The sequence below is a fragment of the Haemaphysalis longicornis genome, unplaced genomic scaffold (assembly GCF_048455015.1).
Source record: "Haemaphysalis longicornis isolate Haplotype H1 unplaced genomic scaffold, Haemaphysalis longicornis Haplotype H1 scaffold_5, whole genome shotgun sequence".
In the NCBI taxonomy this organism is placed as follows: Eukaryota; Metazoa; Arthropoda; class Arachnida; order Ixodida; family Ixodidae; genus Haemaphysalis; species Haemaphysalis longicornis.
In genome coordinates this window covers 124581705-124598175 of record NW_027526385.1, presented here as the reverse complement: position 1 = coordinate 124598175, position 16471 = coordinate 124581705, and positions in this window count along the sequence as shown.

Genomic DNA, 16471 nt, shown 5'->3' with positions numbered 1-16471 from the left:
CCTTCGCCGGTACCCCACGTCAGCTAACCTCATTTCTTTAAAACGGGCCAAGGCTTTTGTGAAGAGAGTGCGTCGTGAGGCGAAAAGGGAGAGTTGGCGCACCTTCCTCACTTCCATCAACTCATACACTGACACGCGAAAAGTATGGACACGAATACGTAAACTAAAAGAACGACAGACACACAGCCTGCCCCTGGTTAGTACAACAGGGGACACACTGGAAGACCAGGCTAACACACTCGCACAACACTTCCAACTAGTGTCCAGTTCAGCGCACTACACCAACACTTTCATAAAACACAAAACATCCTGTGAGAAGAAGTCCTTGCGAGACAGTAATAAGTGGACATGATCTTATAACACCCCTTTCCCACTGCATGAGCTGAAGATCGCACTTAGTACATGTAAACCTTCAGCTCCAGGCGCAGACAACATTACATACACTATGATTCAACACTTGCACACAGACACACTTGAAACCCTCCTTCACCTCTACAACAAAATATTACTTTCGGGGCACCTCCCAAGGTCATGGAGGGAGGCCGTCGTAGTGGCCTTTCTGAAAGAGGGGAAGGACCCTTCCTCTCCCGCAAGTTATCGTCCCATCGCCCTCAGAAGCTGCCTGTGTAAGCTGTTCGAGAAGATGATCAATAGGAGACTCATTTACTTCTTAGAGTGCAATGGTCTTCTCGACAGCTGTCAGGCCGACTTCAGGGCTGGGAGATCCACCAACGATAAACTGGTTGTGTTGGAATCGTATGTAAAATATGCCTTTATCCATAATAAGTTTTGCATAACAGTCTTTGATATGGAAAAGGCCTATGACACTGCCTGGCGTTATGGCATCTTGAGTGACCTCAAGTCGTTTGGTGTCTCCGACAACATGCTGAACACCCTCGCTAGCTACATGTCGGAAAGGACGTTTCGAGTGCGGCTTGGCAGTGCACTTTCCAATGTATATGTGCAGGAAAATGGCGTTCCTCAAGGTGGTGTCCTGAGCTGCACACTATTTATTGTTAAGATGAACTCGTACCAGAAGACATTGACACCAACCATTTCCTGTTCTGTATATGTAGATGACGTCCGAATATCTTTTAAGTCGTGTAACTTCTCAATTTGTGAACGCCAAATCCAGCTTGGGGTGAACAAACTTGCTGGCTGGGTTGACACAAACGGTTTTAAACTGAACCCTGGAAAGAGTACTTGTGTTGTGTTCTCCCGCAAGCGCGGGATTTAGGCACACCCTGAGATTACCCTTCATCGCGCTTCTATCTCTGTAAAAAAGGAGCACAAGTTTTTAGGTGTCATATTTGATGAAAAACCACGTTCATTCCACGCATCAAACAACTTAAACATAAATGCCTCAAAACACTAAACATTCTCACAGTCCTCTCCCACTAGTCCTATGGTGCAGACAAAAAACTCCTTCTTCGCGTCTTTACCGCCTTAGTCGGGTCTCGGCTAGACTACGGTAGTGTTGTGTATGGGTCGGCATCAAAAACAGCACTAAAAATGCTTGACCCAGTGCTCCATTTGGGCCTGCGCCTTGCGTGTGGTGCGTTCCGCACTAGCCCGTCCCAGAGTCTGTACACTGAATGTAACAAATGGTGCCTGGAACATCAACGAATGTACATAGATTTATTATATTGTATGCTTTTTAAGGTCTCATCATTCAACAACCATCCTTTTAAACCTGTCCTCAACGATACATCTACAACCCAGCTATTCTCAAATCGTCCATCTGTTCCTTTGCCCTACTCTCTGAGGATGAGAGAGGAAGCTTCAGGTATTTCCGTTGGGTTTTTGGATGTCTGTACATCATCATTTCCTGATGTTGACTGATTGTAGGGTTTAACGCGCCGACGCAACGCAGGCGATGAGGCGCGCCGTAGTGGAGGGCTCCGGGTTAATTTTGACCACCTGGGGATCTTTAACGTGCGCCGAAATCTCGTACACAGGGACGTTTTTGCTGTGCCCCGGTTGGCCTTGCGTCTTTAACATCCAACCAACATCATCATCATTGGAACGAGAGCGTGCTCTAAGAGAACGTGCTGAGACATCGCCCTCCGGCTATAAACCCCCTTATAATATATATCTATATATATATATATATATATATATATATATATATATATATATATATATATATATGTAGTGATGCCGAATCTTCGCCGAGTCCGCGTCTTTCACAACGCTACTGCGCATGCGCATGACCCTGGCGGGTGAGGCGAGAAACAGTCTGGCAGGGGTCGCCCGGTATGCGCCGCGGTGATTCAACTGCTGTCTGTGGCAGTAACTTTGCCCGTGCGGTGAAAGTATGCGGCCGGGTTCAGCTCGCATGGAGAAAGCAAAATGTAGTACCCTTTACAAATGCAACTTGTGGCCGCACAATATTATGAAGGTTGAGAGTTTTGTTTCTATGGAGACACTCCAACTTCGACACAAAAGAGACCAAAAATAGAAGCTCTCTTTTACGGCACCATGAATAAACAACCCATTCTGCGTGCCGTCGCAGTCACACCGGGCACTCACACCTCTAGTGACGATGACCTGCTGGCATGTGAAATCCAGGGTTCACGTTGTAATTTTAATCCGACGATGATACGAACACAACTGCCGACCGAGAGTTGCCGTAGTACGACAGGCCAGTAGACCGGATTAGATTTGACCAGTGACGAATGAACCTCTTATTTGTTAATTTGTAGAGCGTAACAAACTTCGTAAGGTCAATGATGCGAATGTACCTGCGCACTATGTAAGCGATCGGCGTGTCGTGGTTAGCGATGCTTCGCTGACTTTGCTTAACCGATGCTGCATATGCGTACACGTGTGGCACACTTGTAGAAAATGTAAGACATATTAAGTCCCAAAGATGGGTTACTTAACTTCATCTAGGAAACGGAGAATCAAAATCAACCAAAGTTTCTGTCGTAAAGCGCGAAACGAAAGTACGAAGAGCACATTTTTTCCGGCTGGTGGACTCGCGATCTGCTTGCGAGCTAAAATTTGCTATCGTATTTCCTGGCTTGATAAGTAACGTAGAATAAGAGACGCTGAGTGGACAAGTGCTATTCAAAGAATCATGATAAGTTTCTGTGCAAGCAATACTATGAAAAAAAGCTTTTTCAGAGAGTTGCAAAAATATAAGGTAAATCTCAGCTGTGTGTCTGTGGCATTCGAAAACGGTCGCTTGCTGCGCCGTGGCCGTGTGGTCTAGAGCGTCAGAAACACCAGCCTGCTCGAATGTGGTGGTTCGAATCCTTAGGAGAATCCCTTTTTTTTGTTGTTGTTGTCTTGAAATGCTTGTGGAAAGGGATGTATTTTTTTTCATTGTAATGTGCATACAGGCCTCCACTGCTGGAAAACGTCTTTTATCCTAATGACGACGAGCTTGCCATTTCAGTATACATCTAGTGCTGTGTACCACTTTTTTCGCCCTGATATTGCTTCTGTTTAAAATCAGTGAACCTATACTAACTTTTCAATTTGGCAGTTCTTCTAAAGAAGAAAATGTAATCGTGCGACTATGATGAACATGTGCGCTTACGAATACAAATGCACCCCAAAAAGCAATTTTCTGGGATATGTCCGGACTTCGCTTGATCTGACTTCGCTTTCCTTGGTCAAAACGCTCACAAAAGTGTCATGCACATTCATTTATGCTCGCTATGATAAGAAACAGAAAAAGAGAAGGGTGGAATTGAACAAATCTGCAGAACGTATAAAATTTTTCATCGCTGATATCCACATACCAGCTCCAAGCAATGATTTGCATAAAGCCACGTTTGGGGCCTGCGTTTATGCTGCTTTCTTACAGATACCCATGTCCCCTCCCATCTTTTTAGGTGCCAGAAAAGAATGCCATGAGAAAATCGCTCCCACAGCCTTAGAGCGCTACCTTCCGGTACAGCGTGATGATCTCAGGGTTCGGTTGTTATGGACAACAAGACGATGGACACGTGACAAGCAAAGAACGAGAGGCAACACGTGGTTCCAGAACAGGGATTCACAGCATGTTTAACAGATGGATGGAGGACATGAAAAATGTGGGCAGTTGAGCGTAGGACTGAGGTCCTAGTCACAATAGTGTTTAAAGTAACAACAGCTAACAAGCTGCGCAAGTAAAAAAGCGAGCTCACATTTCTTGCCTGTAGCTCTCATGGTCAGGCGTGGACTGCCTTGAAGTGACGTGAACCGTGACCGATGTCGTCGGAGACGTCGTAGACGGATGTGGTGCAATGCCTCTGTATCGCCACTGTCCTGACTAGTCGGAGTAACCGACTATCCGACACCATCGCAGGAACGTAAGACGTGCCGTGCCGGCTCCTAAGAGGTGGCACGAGCCAAGGCTCCCCGCCGCAAGGAACGGTTGCCTCGGTATACGGGAGGAGCAGGTGGTTCGCCCGACGACGTGGCGGCCCCCGCAGGAGGAGAAACGATGTCCAGGGTACCCGGCGCAAAGCTCGGGTGCATGGAGATGGACGGGTGTCCGGCCCAACGGCGCGGGCCCCACTGTGCCCACAGGAGCTGTCGACTTCCCGGTGCTACGGCACGGTCGCCTTGACTTGGGTGCTTGCCCTGGCAGCGCGAGATCGTGTTCGACGAGCTACCCTTCACTCGAGCTGGTCTTGACGGCTCCCTATTGTTCCAACGTCTTCCTCATCCCCTTCAATGGCGCATACCCGCGTTCGGGGGTTTGGCCTTGTCATACCCGGTTCCTTTATGGGCTACTATTGGCGGTAACGCACTCCATCACCAGAGCAGCATTGGCCACCCTGATGTACTATTGGCCACAATCTTCGATAAATACGCCAATATTCCAGAGCCCACAGTCTCCAGTGGATGCGGATCAACTAATCATGGTGGCGATTAGACCTGTGACGCAGCAGAGGGTGCTAAGAATCCCTTGATCCGGACAGGCCACCGTTGGAATCGGAGCCTGGCAACCCTTATGAGAACCTTATCTCGGAACGCGAGTCTGTGTCTTTCGAGAAATTACAATGCAGTAAATACCATGTAATAGGGCTCAGCGAGGTTAGGTGTACAGGTGAAGCGTTCATCGGACTGAAAAATGAACATGTCCTTTGTAACCGTTGTGTAGTGGAAAGAAGAGAACTGGGAGTGGTTTATATAGCCAATAAAAGCATAGCTCGCCACATAGAATACTGTAGCATAACGAATCGGTAGATGGTCTCGTAAGTAGGAGTAAAAAGCGATAAAAACTCAAGGTGGTACAGAAATACGCGCCTACTTTTAGCAATGACGACAGTGGGTTGGACCCCTCTATGAAGATGTGGAATAGACGATGGCTAAAGTAAAAACACAGTATACCGTAGTTACTGGAGACTTCAATGCTAAACTAGGCAAGATGCGGGCTAGGGACGAGGCAGTTGGGAACTTTGGTCTTGGTTATAGAAATAATAAAGAGGACGTATTAGTAGAGTTGAGAGGACGCAAATTCTACACATCGTGAATACCTTCTGCAAACGAGAGAACCGGAAATAAAGGTGAAGGAGACTGAATGGGGAGCATAAAACGCAATTAACTTCATACTGCGCGATCACCCTAGCATCGTGCAGGATGTGGAGGCACTCGGAAGGTTGACGTGCAGTAACCACCGCATGGTAAGATTATGCATTAGGCTAGATTTGAATAGGGACCCCGACAATATAGTACTAAAGAATCCGATTATAGAGCTAACCGTGAGACGAAAAGCTAAAGAATTCAGGATCGTGCCGCAGAAACAATATTCAGCTCTAACAGAGGAAGCAGAGTGTTCGACAGAATAAGCAAGCGACAATCTAACACGCATTATCACGGATAGTGCACTGGTAATCAGAGGTATGATTGCGTGACAGGGTACTGGCAAAAATTCTAAGGAGATGAAACGTTTAATTAGGAAACGGCAAAGCATGACAATATCCACCCCAGCAGACAGAATAGAAGTAGCGGAGCTTTCGAAGTTAACGAAATATTCGTAAGACAATTGACATATGGAAGTGTAATGTGGAGAGGATTGAGCAAGCTGTAAAGAACGGAGACAGCCTAAGAGCAACTAAGAGGGTTCTAGCCATGCAGAAAAATAAGCTGTATAAACATACAGATAAGCAAGGCATTGTCGTTTGAAATAGGGATAAGATAGTTACAGCAGCCTAGGAGTTCTATACAGACCTTTACAGGAGATGCGCCATCCAGTATAATACCTTACAAGTAACTAATCCAGAGGAGATAGAAAACCCACCAGTAATGACGGAAGAAGCAAAGAAGGCTTTAAGAGGAATGCAAGGGGCAAAGCTTCTGTGAGGATCAGATAACAGCAAAACTTTTGAAGGATGGCAGGGAAATTCTACAATAAAGACGGGAAAAGCTTTTCGTGCAACACCTAGTGACCACGAGTGTGCCAGTATGAAGGACGAAGGCGCATATCATTGTAACAGATAAGAAAGGTGACCTGAAGCACTTAAAAAATAAAAGGCCGATCAGCTGTTTGTCAGTTGTCTAGATGGTACTTACTAAGTTAATCAATAAAAAATTTCAGCCACCTCACATTTCAATCGACCTAATGAACAAGCAGGTTACCGTAAAGTCCTTTCAACAGTGAATCATATTCACACCATCAGTCTGGTGATAAAGACATCCGCGGAGTACCATCAACCCTTGCATATAGGTTTCATGAATTATGAGAAAGCATTTGACTTTACCGAATCCTCACCAGTCATTCAGACATTGTGGAATCAGGCTGTAGACGAGCATTACGTAAGAATACCAGAGAGTATCTAGAACAGAGCACAGCTACCATCGCCCTCCATAAGTAGAGCAGCAAATGCCTATAAGTTAGGGCGTCAGACAAGAAGGCACGATCTCTCCAATGATGTTCACAACATGGTTAATAGAGGTATTCATAACATTATATTGGGAACAGATAGGCTTAAGGGTCAAGGGAGAATACCTTAAAGTCCTGAGATTTTCTGACGACGTCGCCTTGCAAAGTAACCCGGGAGACGAATTGCAAAGCAATAATATAGCAGTGGACAAGAGGAGTAGAATCATGATCGTAAAAATATTATTCAGAAAAATAAATTAATGCTTATTAACCTCGGGTGAGCACAGTGGTTCGGTACAGGTGGTGAGGCAGTGGAAGTAGTCATTGAATATATGCACTTTGACCAAGTTGTGACACCGGATCACAAACATAAGGCAGAGATAACTAGAACGATAAGAATGGGGCCGAGTGGATACGGCAGACATTCTGAGATAATAAATGGCAGCCTACCATTTTCCCTAAAGAAAGTGTATGGCCGCTGCAAATTATGGTTCTCCCCTCAAATTGAGGATGACTCATCGAGCAAAGGAACAGAAGATAATAGGTGTAAGATTAAGGGACACAAAGAGGGCCGAGTGGGTCAGCGGAAAAACGTGCATTAAGGACATTAAGGACATTAAGAAAGTAAGAAGACGAAATGGGCATGGGCATGGCATGTGTTGCGATGTCAAGAGGACCCTTGGTCACTAAAGGTAACAGAGTGGAGTCCTCGAGAGAAAAACGTAGCATTGCGTGACATAAAGTAATGGGCAGTGTCATGTGGTATGAAGAGCCCATACCCGAAGGGGGATTGGCCCCAGAAGAAGATGTTGCCAGAAAAGATGAAGAGAAAGAAAAATCAGCATACAGGATGGTGAGAAGGATTTTGAAGTGACCAATCGAGAAGAAACACAGGGTAATCAAAGAGGAGCAGGAGGTAGCTTGGAGCCGCACACGATAGAATGCGAGGGGAAGAGGAAGAGAACAAAGTTGGAGTAGACAGAGTGGAACGAGTTCTTTGGAGGAACGGTGGCAAGTTCGGGCCGTGCCCCACAACGCACCAGCGGCATCGCACCGTTTGGCAGCGAGCTGCCCAGAACCACCGATTACCAGCGGCTTCCCTCTGCTGGGCTCCTGCTGACCGGCGGCATCGCACCGCCGGCGACCCGTCGAGCCGTGCCCCACGACGCACCAGCGGCATCGCACCGTCTGACAGCGGGCAGCTCCGGACCACCTATGACCAGTTGCTTCGCACTGCTGGCCTCCTGCTGAGCCGCGCTGCTCAGCGAAGCCGAGTCATCGCACCGCGGTCCTCCGGACCACGATGCACCGGCACGGGCCATCGCGATGTTCGGCGACGTTCGGTGATGCTGAAGCCTACCCGCCGGGCCACGTCATTTGCATCGCAGCAGCTTCGACGTGCTGCAGGGTAGGACTTGTTTGACTTCGGCATAGACAGTTTATGTAGTATAGTGACGTTTTGGCAGATTTTTTGGAGTGGGACGTCGTGCCTGTTTTTGCTGTTTAGTGTGATATATGTTTGTTCAGTCGCTATGATTCCGTTCGTTTGAGTGGTTTTGTTCTGAAAATGTATTGTGTGGAAATCCAATGCTTCAAACCGAGCGTCATTTCTCGGCCGCGTGAGACGCGTGACAAACATTTGGCGAGCCTGCCAGGATCTGTCCTTAGCCCAACCACACGTCTCACCTGGCGGAGAGATGGATCTGGAAAAGATTTTAACCTTGGCTAGTACATTGGGAACGGGAACATACGAGGTTACGAGAGAGAGCGCAAGAAGATGAGAGGATAGCCGCGCGGGAAAAGGAGATTTTGGAACATAAGATACGCGTAGCAGAGTTAAAGCGGCGCCGCGACGAAATAGAACGCAGAAAGGACGGTGAACGCGCCGCACGTGAGAATGAAGGCACGAGGGTCGCAGACCTTTCTGAGGAAGGAGAGAAAGAAAGAACACAGATAGGTGACAGCGAAGAAGCACGTGCTGTTGAGAGAACGCGGCTTACACAGCGCGGTGATGGCAATGAAAAAAGAAAAGGAAAAGGGTTCTCGCCAACGACCGCTGAGGAGAAAGGCGCGCTCGAAGCGCAAGGGGGTGAACGGGCCGGGTACGGCGGATCCAAAGGCCAGGCGCTTGGAGATCGCAGCCTGAACAGTTCAGGTGAGGAGAGCTTGCGGCCGCCTAGTACTTCTGATGGCTCAATCGATTTGCCAGTCTCAGAAAGATTAATAATTGAGACAGACACAGGTCGCTTCGTGCATTGGCAGTGATAGCAACCGGACAGAAAGCTCTATTGCTGATCGGGGCGAAATGCCTAGGACTATTGAGAGTACACTTGTCCCACAAAAGGACAGTGCAAATTCTTTCTACGGCTCAGCGGACAGCTCAGCGTCTAAGACAGTAAACGGGATCACCAGCCCGCAGCCAAGTCAGCGGATTTCAGACCAGCTAGGACAGCTCCCTCAGACCCAGCTTTATGGGATCGATGAAGAGTCCCGACTCGAGAAATTCATGTTGGGCAGTGGACAGTGGCTGATCCCAAGTAAAAGGCAATTGCCAGCACCCGGTAAGGGGGCTAAGAAGCAAGGGGGCGAGAGAAAGTGCCCGCATATTCGTAAGCCTGCGAAGCAGAGGAGGATAAAGAGTTTGGGTATTAGAAAGGTTCGAGTGCATTATGAGAGCTGTGCGAAAATTGATGCCGTGACTGAGAAGTTGGTAGAGTTAGCGCACGCTACCAAGGTGAAGCGCAGGCAACCATCTAAGGCCTGTAAGACGAACCGCTGGCTCCATAATCAGCACCCAGTCCAAGGTGGCATCGGCCAAAAGATATGCAGTGAGTTCTCCTCCGGGAGTAGCCGAAGTACCAACATCGGACGCGAGCGAAAGCGCAGACACGCAAAGAAGGAAAAAACGAAGAAATCGTGCGAGTCGTCCACAATCGAGAGAAAGCTTGTAGTAGAGAAGGAAAGGAGACAGGACACAAGTCATAGGGCAGTGAGACAAGTGAACATTGATGGTGGTTCAAAGAGAGATGGCAGTGTAGCAAAACGTCCAGAATGGAAGAGGCGCAAGAAGGTGAATATGAAGGCAAAGGTCAACTAACCTGGTGGAATACACGGAGCTAACATGGAAAGAAATAGGACTCATAAGTTCCCATGACAAAAAGGTTGTGTATTAAGGTAAAGCATAAATGTTGTGGTATGGTGCAGACGACAGGGTGTTGTAGGGGTATGAAGTATGCACATAAATGACATAGTTGATGAGTAGTATGCGGAAGAGTATAAGCATCTTTATTGTGTAGTAAATTTGTATGGCGTCATCATGAGGTGGAGAAGTTTACATTCATTAGGAGTGTTGGCAAGCTTGAGATTTGTTGATGCTTGATTTTGGTAATGTTAGAGTAGATTGTATGATCAGATTAGTGTAAGAGGTAGAGAAAGTTATCTGTTAGTGTTACGTGTTATGATTGAGTGTCGGATTTGTAGTTAGTTTTTGTGAAGATTGAACTGGGTGCGTGATGAATCTTAGTAGGACTGAATCTTAGGAGGATGACTGATGTAGTAGCTTAATAGGACTAATGGTGTTGTGACGTGCGGAGTGTGGACTTTGTTTCCACGAACAGGCGTGGTGTGTATCAGTTTTTTTTATGAAAAAAAACTCTTCAATTTCGGGGGTAATGTTATGTGGTAAGAAGAGCCAATACCCGAAGGGGGATTGGCCCCAGAAGAAGATGTTGCCCGAAAAGATGAAGAGAAAAAAAAATCAGCATACGGGATGGTGAGAAGGATTTTGAACTGACCAATCCAGAAGAAACACAGGGTAATCGAAGAGGAGGAGGAGGTAGCTTATTCAGCGAATGGGAGCCGCACACGATAGAATGCGAGGTGAAGAGGAAGAGAACAAAGTTGGAGTAGACAGAGTGGAACGGGTTCTTTGGAGGAACGGTGGCAAGTTCGGACTGTGCCCCACAACGCACCAGCGGCATCGCACCGTTTGGCAGCGGGCTGACCGGAACCACCGATTTCCAGCGGCTTCGCTCTGCTGGCCTCCTGCTGACCGGCGGCATCGCACCGCCGGCGACTCGTCGAGCCGTGCCCCACGACGCACCAGCGGCATCGCACCATCTGGCAGTGGGCAGCTCCGGACCACCTATGACCAGCAGCTTCGCACTGCTGGCCTCCTGCTGAGCCGCGCTGCTCAGCGAAGCCGAGTCATCGCACCGCGGTTCTCCGGACCACGACGCACCGGCACGGGCCGTCGCGACGTTCGGCGACGTTCGGTGACGCGGAAGCCTACCCGCCGGGCCACGTCATGGGAATCACAGCAGCTTCAACGTGCTGCAGGGTAGGACTTGTTTGACTTCGGCATAGACAGTTTATGTAGTATAGTGACGTTTTGGCAGATTTTTTGGAGTGTGAAGTCGTGCCTGTTTTTGCTGTTTAGTGTGATATATGTTTGTTCAGTCGCTATGATTCTGTTCGTTTGAGTGGTTTTGTTCTGAAAATATATTGTGTGGAAATCCAATGCTTCAAACCGAGCGTCATTTCTCGGCCGCGTGAGACGCGTGACACGCAGATTACATCTAAAGTTTGCGGCAATAACTTGGTTGCAGTTTGAACAGGACCTGGATAATGTCATATCCATGGGCGCGGCTATTCCATGCAGTGGGTGTGGATAGGGTGACAATATACACTACTCTGATGAAGGCAAGTCCCGTTGCCGCTACGTATGTAAACATTCTTTGTTGTTGTTCGGGCTGTGTCTACGACTCTTTAATTATAGTATATATATATATATATTTATATATATAGCGAATCAGAATTGGGAAAATGAGGGACTCGGTGAATAAGGAGAGAATAAGGATTGGCAGTCAAAGAAACCTCGGAAAGCAAAGGCGAGGATATGGCAGGTCATTGAAACAGATAGAGAATTTGGAAAGAAACTGGAGAAAAATGCCCTCCAGGTGGGAGCCGAACCCACGACCTACAGAATACAGGTCTGGTGCCATTACCACTACCCTACCGGTGAGGCTATCTTTCCCCTCCACTTTCTGGAGTATTTATGTCAATGCAATTTTTCCCTGTGCTTAGGGGTGGTAGCCAGCGCCACTCCGACTTCTCAGGGTGAAGTCAACCTTCTTTTTAACCCCCAGGCCGTGACTCGAGTGTCTACGACATGTCGAGGGTGGTCGACCAGCGTTGAAGCCTCTTAAGATACCCTTGGCACCAAGACTGCCAGAACAGAGGACCTTGCTATGCATGTAGCGAACCAAAAATGGGATAATGAGGGTCTCGGTGAATTAGGAAAGAATAAGGGTTGGCAGTCAAGAAAACCTCGGAAAGCAAACCTCGGAAAAACCACTGAAACCTCTCTCTCCCGCGAGCTGCATCGGCGGTTTGCTGAGGGCGGAGCGGCGTTTGCCTATCCCCCCTTGCCAGAAGAATAGGCAAACAATGTGCTTATTTTGTTTAAATTTCTCACAAGTGCGGAACCATGCCGCGAGGGGCCCCTGGAAGTTGGCATAGGCGAAATTGTGAGTATTGCAGTTTTCGGATGGGTGGCCATGTTGGGCCCCTTTTGCAGAGGTAAGACGGCAGCGGCAGGAATTAGTGCCGTGCCAAACCATTGGCACTTAAAACAGCGCCGCGCGTTATGGATGTAAGCCCGGACTGCGCATCGAATAAAACTTGCGTTTATGACTTCAGGGAGTGTTGAACTATAAAAAGTTTAGAATGAGATGCCTCCTCGGGATTTATCCTCTTTACGTATGTTGATGCGCCTCACCTCTCTTAAGTCATGACATCAAAGTCCGCCCGACAGGTCGTCTTCAGTGTGGTTTATTTGATCGGGATCGGTCATCACGCCTTTGGAGCTAACTATTCTGCGGTGCGGCGTGACCATGATGTCAACATCAGCGATTCAGGTCTTGCTCAAGAGATTTTCTGTCTTTCTGCAGCGTGGTGACTTCCACCAAGAGTTGCCCAGTTTTTTGTGTCTTTGCTTTGTACGCCTAACCAATGATACTTTCCAGGAACTTTGACACCAGAGCAGATAAACCGGGGCTTCGGGGTGAGGTGGCGCCGCCAGAGCAGTGCACCGCGTGACTGCCGTTCATCCCGAGCCGCTGAGCCGCGAGGCACAAGTCATGCGGCTGGTAGTTGGAATCCAGACGCCGAGGCGACATCAGGGAGGTTGCAATCTGCCACGCAGGATCAAAACCGGCGCCATGGCTCGTCCATCTTGGCCGAAGTAGCAGATCAACCGCGGCTGACGAGGGAGCTCGCGCCGCCAAAACAGTGCATCGGGTCACTGCAGATCGTCCCGAACCGTGAGCCACAATCTACGAGTCAGGCAATTCACCGGTGCAGTTCGCCTTCGGCTGATCCTCGGCCCTCCACAATAAATGAAGGCGGGACGTCTTCCCATTTTCCTTCAATACTAAGAACACGGACAGTGAAGTGACAGATCTTGCTGTGTTAGTTCGCCCAATTACAAGAAAACGAGAATAGTTGTTCACAGTTACGGCAAGGGCGGTTGTTGAAAGAAACGGAAAAGATACGTCGGTTCTGCCCCTTCTCAGGGACTGATAACGTTTGGGAAGGGGTTACCGAAATACCATAAGCTATACTACAGACCAAGGAGCAGGGGTACTTTCTTCCACAGCCTTACCCAGGTATCTTAACGGGTCCCAGAGCTCTCTACCTTGTATAGAGACAGGGAGCCTATCCGCCGTACCTTGAACTGGGCTCAGATGGCCACCACTCGTAGTTTCTGCCCTTCACCTTAGAACTCCTAGCCACCGTAGATTACAGCGTGAGATGGGAGCACGGGGTCCGCGGTGTCGCCAATACCGCCAACAAGATTACCCAAGGTGCCCCGTGTGGGGTGTGCGCAAATTTCACCCGAGGAAGAGATATAGGCCAAATACTACCGCGAGCCTTCACCGCAACTTGTAATTGTATACCTTATGAAGGTTGTATTTATAATAATAGCAACTGCTGCGGTTCACAGGCCAAAAGTACGATTCAAATGTTTATCCAGTGAAATAGAGGCGGTTGTTCGACACAAGTAGGATGAGCGTTGTGCTTGTAACAATAGATATAAATAAAATGCTGCATTGTCATCGCATGTGTGTTGGAATAAAAGCTTGCAATTACAAGCAATTATTGTAAAACAGATGCTCAGCCTAGTAATATCTCTCCCAAAGCCTCAGCCGAGGTGGTTTTTGTTTGTTGTATGAGGGTTTTTTTAGTTATACAATTTATCGTGGTTAAAAACCAGAAGTAAGATTTGACTGCAGATGGAATAGCAGAGAAGGTTTTCGGCCCTAATTACGATTGGCTTCATACAAATAGGAATCCAACGATGGCGTTGGAATGATGCGTTCGCTCTAATAAGAGGGCTTGCTAATACAAGAAATATACGCAAAAAATGCTCAGCCCACATTAACATCGACCCCCGAATATCAGCCGAGGTTGACATGTAGTGCAGATACTACCAGTAGCCTCCATCGCATCTTGTAACTGTATAAAGCATGAAGGTTTTAAACATTGTAATATCAACTGCTGTTGCTGGAATACCCGAAGTAAGATTCAAATGCGGCTCTAGAGAAACAGAGCAGGTGGTTCTGCCCGAAGAGGATGAGCGTTGTGGCCATAACAATCAATATCAATAAAAAGGCTGTGTTGCAAAGACGCGTGTTCTAATAGAAGCGTGATATTTTGAACAATAAATGCAAAAACACGCCCTCAGCCCCAGTAATATCACTCCCCAAATCTCATCCGAAGTGAAATATAGGGCAAATACTTCCTGGCGCAATTATCACTATTGGTTTTAGCATATCGTATGAAGGATTTGTTTATTAGTCCTACAAACTCTGGTGGTGGAAAGCCAAAGTCATATTTTAACAGGGAAAGATTAGTTGAGCGCGTGATTAAGCCCACATTACGATGAGCATCATGCACTTAAAATTCAGTAAACCACCACAGTGGTGTTGGAAGGAGGCTTTTGTTCTTGAAAAAATTCTTGCTATTGCAAGCAATAAATGCAAAAAAAGATACTACCAATGCAAAACGAAATACAACCAAAAGCATCCATTCTATCGTGTTTATGCATTTGGTAGAAATAGTTTTTATAGTTAAACAAATTGTGGTTGAAAAACAAAGTAAGGTTTGAATGTGGACAAAGTAGTAGAGCAGGTTATTCTGCACTAATTACCATCGATTTCATACAGAGAAGAATTCCATAAATAAAAAGGACGTTGGAAAGATACCTTGTTCTAGAAAAAGGTCTTGCTAGTACGAGGAATATATGCAAAAAGATGCTCAGACCCCAGTAACATCTGTCCCCAAATCTCAGCCGAAATTTATTATTACCAGGCATATATTACCAGGAGCTTCCATCGCATGTTGTAATTGTATCCGATATGAAGGTTGTATTGACTGTAATACCAACTGCTGTAGTTGAAAGACCTAAAGTAATATTCAAATGTGGCCCTAAGGAAATTGAAGCGGTGGTTCTCTCCAAATAGGATTAGCTCTCTCCCGATGAAAAGTGATGCAGATCAAATCTAGCGGATTTCATGTTCAAGGCACACAAGAAGTGAAGAAGAAGCCTTCCCTCGTGGAGCATGCACCACTCATCATCAAGTTTTTTTCGCTACTCCTTTCTCATTTATCGTGCTCAGTGGAAACTTCCTGGAGTCTCGTGACTAAAGATGATGTCGCGACCAGTATAGAACTCCTCGCAACGCATAGAGTTCAACCTGCTATCGAGCAGCAGTGAAGACAACGGCGGAGGTGCAGCGAAGCAGCCTTGAGAAGACGAGAATGTCGCAGAAGGCGGAACAGCAACAGAGCCAACGGATTCTGAAACATCTGCAAACTTCCACTCCGGAACAAAAAATGTGCAAGGACGTTGTCTAAAAAAAGAGGGTAGCCTTGCAAATGTAAATCTCGCAGCTATTTAATACCTCGGAGGCACTACTGCAGCAACAAGCCTAAAGAAAGCATCTGACTTAAACGGAAGCCCAGGTAAAGGCTATAGCATCAAGCCTAGCAAAGTCCAACGTGCAGATGAAAGCTTCTTTAATGAATGAAGCGGAGAAAAGTGAATTCCAGAAAGCGATAGAATCTGACTTGAAAATTGCGGTAATGTATAAATTGTCTTCAGATGGCAACATGACATGTAGTCAGGTACAGCGCATGCACAGGAAATCAGACCAGCGAGTCATGCAACGCACCGTGCGGAAGAGTCCTTGGACGTTGCGGAGCTGCCGAAACCTTAAATTATCGAGTATAGTGAAAAATTCATTGAATGGACAAGAATTTCGACGCAATATGCATCAGTAGTTCACTTCAGGCATAATTAGATCAATAGACAGAAGTTCAACTACATCATGTCTACACTGATGGGCAAAGAAGCCGCAGTGATTGAAGGACTTCAGCTCTTGGCAGAAGGCAACTACGAACCAATTATGCGTCACGTGAACAGATGGTGAGGTTGTCTCGACCAGCTAGAAGGATGGACGCAGGAAATCTGTAGACATGTTTAACAAAACACACATTAATACACATTCGAAAAAGCGAAATACAAGGCACTCAAGAATCAATAAAATCAACCGATAAATAATCAAACCTCAAACTAAATACCTC